This window comes from Mytilus californianus, unplaced genomic scaffold, assembly GCF_021869535.1.
Source record: "Mytilus californianus isolate M0D057914Y unplaced genomic scaffold, xbMytCali1.0.p SCAF_14, whole genome shotgun sequence".
NCBI classification, from domain to species: domain Eukaryota; kingdom Metazoa; phylum Mollusca; class Bivalvia; order Mytilida; family Mytilidae; genus Mytilus; species Mytilus californianus.
The window spans coordinates 37,503,700-37,512,718 of NW_026262626.1; the positions used below are offsets into that span (position 1 = coordinate 37,503,700).

The 9,019-nt window shown below is 31.2% G+C and overlaps 1 long non-coding RNA gene across 1 annotated transcript; it reads left to right on the forward strand.

The window, feature by feature from the left end:
• Positions 1-2,520: 2,520 nt before the first annotated feature.
• LOC127724495 (uncharacterized) lies at positions 2,521-8,665 on the forward strand. The gene is made up of 3 exons (XR_007992526.1): positions 2,521-3,013; positions 7,764-7,838; positions 8,590-8,665. It is a non-coding gene; the product is annotated as an uncharacterized LOC127724495 (long non-coding RNA).
• The last annotated feature ends 354 nt before the right edge of the window (positions 8,666-9,019 follow it).

Genomic DNA, 9,019 nt, shown 5'->3' on the forward strand with positions numbered 1-9,019 from the left:
TGTGACGGGTCAGTAAGTAAGAAACACAGCTTTCAGCCACTGCCAACAAAGGCCTATTGTAAAGTTTGAGCAACATTTTGACCCTGATTTAAATGATCTAACGCAGAGATCTGGATCAAGCCCTTAGTCCAATCAAACTGGATTATTTTACTACTCCTTCTAGTCAATAAAGTGCACACTCAGCACAGACCCTATTGTTGGATGATCGGATTTCATTTAACAATTGAGATGATATAATGAAATAAACATTGTAGAAAAATGTACGAGCTGGATGTTTTTTTCAAGAGTTACAATCTGAATTAATTTGATAAAGGAAGTACCGTGAAGTACAAAGAAATCATAGATACGACAAAAACATGAAAATGCACTATTTCAAAAAAAAAAGATAAATGCTGACATGATAAAAAAAACAAAGCTTGAATAATTCCGAAAGGACAACTGGAAAAGATGGATATTATTCAGCAGGAAAATTCTATTATCTTTATTCTTTCAATTTGTATTGTCGTTAGTCATCTTTCAGGGTAGGTATTCATTAAGTTTGCCTAGACATTTAGGAAATTGTATAATTTTTTTCCAAATGATATTACCCAATTCAATCTCCATAAAACGTTACAGCCAGCAATATAGAATATCAAATATAATATTTCTATGTTATGATACATTTTTGCATCATTTTTAATCAGAAATTTACCACAAATATGTTTCAAATTGCATGATTTCCAAATAAAATGTCGAGATCATTTGCGTTTGATGAACAGAGTGGAAAGCATTTTTTTTTAAGATAATGAGGACATATAAAAGTGAAATTTTTAAAAGAATGCACTGATAAGATATATATAACCTTCCTTCATATCCAACTAAGTAAGACATCACGTGACTTTCGTGACGTAGCGAGCCGCCATTTTGTGTCATTTTGTCCGATATAAAATGCATAGGTGCTTCAATAAAATTCAATTTTCTCATTAACCTGACCCGTTTTGTAACTTTTCCAGCTATATCCTTGGTCTTCGAACATAATTCTACCGAAAATGTTGGTCCTGACAGTTTTATTTTTGATTTAATTACTCCCTGGAGATTCGTAAAAATCGTACTTTTTCTCGTTATTTCCCCGTTACCTCAATGGTAACTCTAGCGAATCCATGTCTACTTGTACATCAAATTCACAAATTCCGAAGATAAAAGTAATACTTTGCAGCTATATTGAAAATATCAACACATATATCTAGTAAAACAGGCTACTTTTAACGTTTAAATCGAGGGAAATTACGTCCCACGTCGATTTAAAAAAGTGATTTTTTGGGGATTTGCATGTATTTTCATACATCTTGTATTTTTCATGCAAAATTTGTGCTGTTTCTGTTATTTACTTCGTTGATATTCTGATATGTTTGATTACTAAATTTCTTGATGAAAAATAAATTATTTCAAGTGTGAATTGAAAAAATTGTTACCACTAAAATTTATAAAAAAAATATTTTTCATTTTCTTAAAGATGTTTTCCTTTTTATCTGTATAATTTATCTTTCTATAGAAAAGTAATATATTCTTTTTATAAAAGAAATATTTTCGTCTCGAGAGTAAAAAAACCATGCACAACAATAGATAAATGCTCTGTACTTAATAAAGTTAATGTCCCTTTAAAGTTTATATGACCAATATGACCAATTTACAAACACGTTAACCAGATTTAAGTTCTAATGTTACATGACAACAAATTCTCAGTTAATGTAAAGGAATCCAAATGTAAACCAAAGCCATTATGTGACATTAACATCCTGTGTACACATGTATTTCCAGAGTTTGGTTTTAGTGATATACTAAAATGGACAAATATATAATTCTCTTTCCCGTGTGCACTACCGAAGAAATATATATCATAAAGAACTTTACGAAAATATGAATATTATGAAAAATTCTTCGATAAGTAGATTTTTGCTTGAAAAAAATAATCAACTATCAATGTTTCACGATAACTGATAAACAATACTCTAATTCAAACTTTATACTTAATAGATTTTTTTTTTATTTCATAGAAAATTAAACGAGACTTCATCGCATATCATTTTTGTCTTTTATTATTTTTTAATTCAAGGCTTTAAGCAAAATCCAGGCATTAAAAGAATCAATATTGAAATTTTAACTTGTGTACAAAAATATGTTATTGCAAACATTTCAACATTGTATACCCGCCAATATTTATCGACAGAGTTATCGGCCCTGAATAGGACTGATATAGTTGAGTAGGTTTACAGACAACAGGAAGTTATTATCTATATACTCTCAATACACTTACATAATGGCAATTTTAAAGTATTGATGATTACAAAATGAAGTTGTCTTTTGTATGTCATGTTTGTTTTGTTGCATGGGTTGTTTATTCAAAATAATATATTCAAGTCTATATAATACAAACTTCGATTGCATAATTTTGATTTCTCATCATGTAAACTATTTATACATATATAACAATAAGGATAAATTTAGAATCGAACAACTGTCACTTGTACATTTAAATTCGTGGTATTGCTTTAATTATTATTTACTTATAGCGCAATCCAGAAGAAATTTTCAATGGGAAAACCCTTCTTAAAACCCCCTATCTTATCGAAATGTTTAGGATGTTCAGATGAAGAAAAAAGAAGAAAAGAGAGTGTGACGTGACGAGAAAAAAATACTCTGCCCTTTCTTAAAAGTTTTGGGAGATAGACTTATGGATAACAGAAAAGAAAATGATGTTGAAGTGGTTTTTCAAAACTTGATTAAAACAACGGATTGTGCTGTGGAATTAAAAAAGTTAATTCGCATACTTACTGCCCGAATTAAGAATTTGCAAGATGACATATCGAAAGAACCGAAAAATATTGAACAGACACATAATTGCTTTTCGGAAAGAATGGTGGAAACAGCAAAGCATCTACACGAAGTCACAAGTCTTGCCACAGAATTACAAAATAACATTCAAAAATTGAACATTGAGCTTTCAATTAAACCAATATTCGAGAACAGAAAGGAAGTAAGTAATTTGTTTATTGACCAATTTAGCATATGACATGTATGAGGTCAGCCTTTAAATACAAATACTTAATTCGAACAGTACACATTGACAACGGAACACACTTCATACATAAATATGGTTTATATAAGAAGTGATACAACACTGGGGCTCTGTTCACAGAAAAATATTCCGAACTGACATGGTCATGACAAACGAGTATTTTTTCTCGTTAAGATTTTATTTGTTAATGTCTTCATAGTAAAGCAAAAACAGTGTGTTATAAAATATTGTTAAGACCAAATGAACAACGCCTGTGTCTTTTGGAAAGGGGGTCATGCCATGTTTTATTAAACCATGCATACGTCAACGAAAGATCGATCATCGTCAGAAGCTGTATATGCTAGAATTGTCTGTATGTTTGTTACTTTATTTTAACAGTTTGATTTAACGTTGGTTATTTAATTTCATGTCATGCACAAATTTTCATGTTGTACAGAGAGCTACATCAAACCCTTACAGAATGGTCCGTTCTGGTTATATGTTATAACACAAATATACAAATTACTTTACGTGGGTAATTAATTCACCGAATCCAAGTCGATGTTGATGCAAATTAAAGAACCTCTATGCAAAATTAGCCAGATCAAGAATCATCCTGAAAGTTATTATTTTCTTTAAATTTGACATTCACAAATGCCATGCATCTTTTTGTAAGAGTTTTTGTTTTTGTTTTTATTATCATTATTCAGAATTTGGTATTTTCCTTAATCCAACGTCCTTGAAATCTTCCATCTTAAATTGTATCTACATTTAGGAGTACTCGGCTACACAAAAAAACAAGAAAAATAAAACCAAATCAAAGGAAAAGTTACTATCAAACTTTCAACAAACCTGTTTTAATGAAGAAGATTATTATCGTGTACGTTGGAAACGTTCGCATTTCAAGTCTCTTACACAAATATCATGAAAACATAATGAGATTAAAACACCTGGTCAGTTACTTTCACTTGAATTCATTCGCTACAATATACAATACCGGTCTTCTAATTAGGTGAAAATCCAGAATATTGTCTAGTTTTTAGGGTTGTTTTAATTGTTTGCAAAACTCTGAATTTTTCGAAATTCTAAGGACTTTCTACCCCAGGTTACCTTAGATGTATTTGTCAAAACCTTTGGAAATTTTGGGCGATCCTCAATGCTCTTCAACTTTGTACTTTACTTGGTCTTTTTAACTTTTTTGATGAGTACAATATTTTAATCTTTGTATCTATGATGAGTTTATTTTCATGGACTTTAGCTAAACAAAGTTCGACCTGACTAGAATTTAAGAGAAAAGAAAAGAAACTAAAAAAAGTTACAACTATCAGACATTTCCAATATGAGACAATACAGTTAACTGTCAATCAAATGCACACGATCGCGACTTCTGGTAATTACATTGTGGAGAAAATTTGGGATTGTCATGAAGTTGATAATTCTTTTGTCACCCTGGATAGGCAATCACAAAGCCTTTAAAGTGTCAAAGTCAGGTGATAGTAATTTGGACTTATTCGAATTATTCCTCATCAATTAGAATCATGTGCAAAACAGTGTAGGCGAGACCATTGATTGGCGCGCTAAAATATCCCATTGACTGCGTCAGATTAGGTGAACGTTCGTCTGTGACGCCCACAACTCACGACGTATTTATTATAAACATTTAAACTGTGGGGTTGCCAAAGGGTTTCAGTATATATACGAACTACAGTGCACAGTATATTATATACATATTTTATTTGCGATCATAAAATGTACGAAGTCGTCCATCACTATGTAAATTGGGTCGATTAAAAAAAAAGCTGAAAATGTTTCTGTTGCCAAGGGTTTTTCACAAGTATAGTAGTTAGCAGAAAAGTTCACCAAACTATACATTTTACATATTCAAAAAACGTAAATGCAAATTCCACAAGGCTTGATCCAAATAGCCTTTTTATTGTCTAATAACTTGAAAGTACGAAAAAGACAGGACAGAAGTATATTTTGTCTATATGTTTTGTGTACGCACACTTTTTAAAGTTGATCATGCATTCGTTCTAAAATAAAATTTTGACCAGATAAAAGTTAAAAGATGACATAATTGGACATGCAACCGCAATTGTTAAATCGCTTTGACGTCCGAAAAAAAAGATAATAATCAACACATGCATTGTAACTTTTAAAGCCAGTTAAATCCTTTTTTTTTTTTGTTGAAAGAACGTGCGATGTCATAAAACTTGATTATCAAAACATAACGAAAACACAAGTAAAGACATTTACACTGAAATGCAGTCAAGTTTAGCGATTGATAATTCATTGATAACATTCTGGCGTATCACAAACAAACAACTTGTAACGTCTCACTTCATTGGCCGAAAGATTTAAATACAACAACAATTGTTGTGTGCATGTGAATTGACACAGGTGACCGACAATGGAATGTACTACGTTACTACGAACGTAAAAAACAATGATTTTTGGTCGAAATAATTAAATTAGTATTTTGTGAATTTCAAATAGTGGGGTCGAAATATTATACTAATAATTTGTGTTAAGTAATATTCTTTATGCATGCAGCACTTGTACCGCACTATGAAAAATATAAGGATAAAATAAAATACATGTGCCGCTTTTATACGGATGAATGTATGAACCACTTTAATTTCTTTCATATTGACGCTAGGTTATTATCCTGACAATGTCGTAGTTACTTATAATAAGGATATCATAATACTGATCCATTTCAAATTTATGATGGGTTGCACATTCCTCTTTTATTGTTTTCATGCTATAAAACGAAAATAAAGAAGCTAAGCGTTTGGTCATTCAGAAATGACGTGTCATAAACGAGCAAATTGTCCCCGAAAGATCGTACCATGTGTGCACGTGAATATAGATGTACTATGCAATGTACTATCATGGTCACCACGCAATTCAAATGAATTCAGTGAAGGCATGTTGGTGTAAAAAGGTTTGAAATGTTTCATCGGCGAAGATTTTATTTTTGCATGTGTGGAACTAAAAAATAAATAAATACTTGTGAGAAATGTCGTAGTTTATAAGGAACTATATAAATGTACTGTTTTCGATTTTGATTGGTTGAAAATTTATCCTTTAATTTCATACCGTAAGAATAGAGCTTTGCATAACATTGTTGAACAATCCGCCAAAGTAACGTGTGGCATGCGTGCGTATTAAAATGAAATACAAAATCATACATGTATGATAAACTTATAAACGAAATATTAAGAAATTAAGGATGACTACTGTAAAAGTATGTACAAAAATGGAGTCACCTTTTATCAATACATTTAGTGAATAACCACACTGTTTAAAACTGATTGTTTTCTATGCAACTATTTAAATATTTACAACATATAATTTTCAACCGAGGATAGCAAAACAGTTAATTATAAATTAAGAAAGTATATCACTGGAGTTTATAAAGTACATTTCCTTCCACTGTGCCATGGTTTGCCATCTCCATTTTTTCTCTAAACAAAGCATGGCTGGTTACATGTTCTGAATTTACTTAGAATTTCGGGATTTTTTTTTCAAAATCAAGTAAACTAAATCAGAAAAAAAATCACACTATCCTAAAACTTATGAAAGAATATGAATAATGAACATGACAGTTTATAACACAAACTCATTTACTATAAAAATCGAGCAATATCTTTAGTATGTAATTTGGTTATTTTTGTAGTTAAGTACGGTTTCATTTCAAGTACAACGTTAATTCATCAAGTCCATTGAATAAAAGATAAGGCAGGGTGAGCAACTCGACAAAAAAAAGGCAGGATGACGATTTATGTAAAAAATCAGGATAAACGAATAAATATAGTCAGGACCTAACAGACAGAAAAATAGAAAGACAGGACAGAGATAACAACTAAAAAAAATGCAGGACAAAATGTTTCATCCAAGCCCCCCAATCAAAATAAAATGGTAGCTCCCTTAATCCAGGACCAATTGAGAGGAGACAGTTGAATTAAATATTTCGACGTGACTGTTAAGATTAAAGTTTAAAATTTTACATGCACATGTATAAAAGCTAGAATTGCCATGCGATAATCAAGAACACAATCATGTTCGGGAATACGACGATGGAAGTTTTTAACGACCTTGACCGGCTACGTGAATACTGATCAGTCCATTCAGCTTTATAGTACGCGTGTTCTATTTTCGCAGGTGTGAGGTCAAAGGTTTGAATTGACCAATGAAAACGATCGTTCCTTAACGAGTTAATCTAATAAAGTTTGTTTGACTGTTTATGTTGCACGACCTTTCGCTAAGCTTGACCGCAGTTCAGTGTAAGTATTCAATATAAATCAAAACACAAAGGTTATTTCTGATTAGTTTTTCGAATTATTTTATTTAGGCGTTGAGACACTTTGGTGACCTCACAGTTTAAATGTCTATAATAAATACGTCGTGAGTTTTGGGCGTTACAGACGAACGTTCACCTAATCTGACCCAGTCAATGGGATATTTTAGCGCGCCAATCAATGGTCTCGGCTACACTGTTTTGCACATGATTCTATGTTTCATGATACCTGTTATTTCCCTTGTTGGTAAATTTTCAAAACTAGGAGAGTTCGGAGAAAATGTTAGTTTTTGTACAAGTAATAAATGCCATGCACAGGTCGTTAATGATTTTAGTAGTTTATTAATGTTTCTCTTTCTTTCTCTTTTTGTTTGCAATATTCTGTTATTTTTTATAATTCCTTGATCGTTAAATTTGTATCGACAGGACAAATTATTCAAGCAACAGACAGCGGATTTGACAGTGCAGCTTACAGTGCCACTTCAAATGTTATCAATAGTGGTAAGTAAAAATGTAAATAGTAGTTACGATAAAATAACAAAGATTATATTTAAGTTCTAGATTTCAAATGGTCATAATAATTTGTTTGATTTTATGGTGTTTTTGTTTTGCTTTTTTATAATTATTAATAGACGATTTGAGGTTTGTAAATAATATTCGGCCGAAGACTTTTATTTTGAAGACGTCCGATTATCTAGTAATGAGTAATGTCAAAAACGGTAGTCTGTCGTATTCGTTATATTCCAATGTCTTGATTTTTTAAGTTATCTTCGGCACAATTAATTGCCAAAGATTATAATTTGGAAGAAAACATTTTGTCAACAAAAAATTATTATAATCTGAGGGAATTCTAGTGACTGAATACTAAGTTATATCCATGTAAATCTAATTGTAAAACAAATAATAATCGGAGGTGTACTGTGACTTTCAATAGGGATATAAGTCCATGAAACAACGATAAAAACGACAAAATAAAAAAGACTTATAAAGGGCGACATGAAGTCTTTAAAAATAGATTTGTATTCTAATCACCTGATATTACCTGCAAAGTTAACTTTAAAATCCCTGTGGCTATTTTTAGAATGCATTGTATAGCAATGAAAATTTTTGATATATTTGGCTATTTTTAACCGATATAAATAAGACATTCGGGTAGATATGTACAACTATAATGAAAGCTCTACCGATCTCTGTCGGTATCATGTATGTAATTTATGTAAATGTTATTATCAGTATGACATGTTCGTTTTAGACGTCTTCGGTGGAATACAAGATACAAACCCACCAGAAAATACGTGCCAGTCTTGTTCGTCCCTTTCACTGGAGGCAAGTTTATAAATCATTTATAAGAATGCTATGTGCAACAGTTTCGACAATATTTGACGGAAAGATCGTATGATTTGGTTTTAGTACACTCTACACGGGGTTTTATTTCTTGAAAAATCTACATATAAAGTTTGGAAGACCAAAAAATATATCGTTGGAGAGTACAAAATCCAAAAGGGCATAAATAGAAAAGCCCAAAAACCATGCATTTTCAAATCTGCCTGAAGGAATTGCAATCGTAGCTTTGACACAAACATAAATGTGGAAGACTTTATTAAATGTAAATCTAAAACCAAAAGGTATCATTTCAATCATACCATATCGGAAGCAACATATTTAGATATAATGGGTGAAAT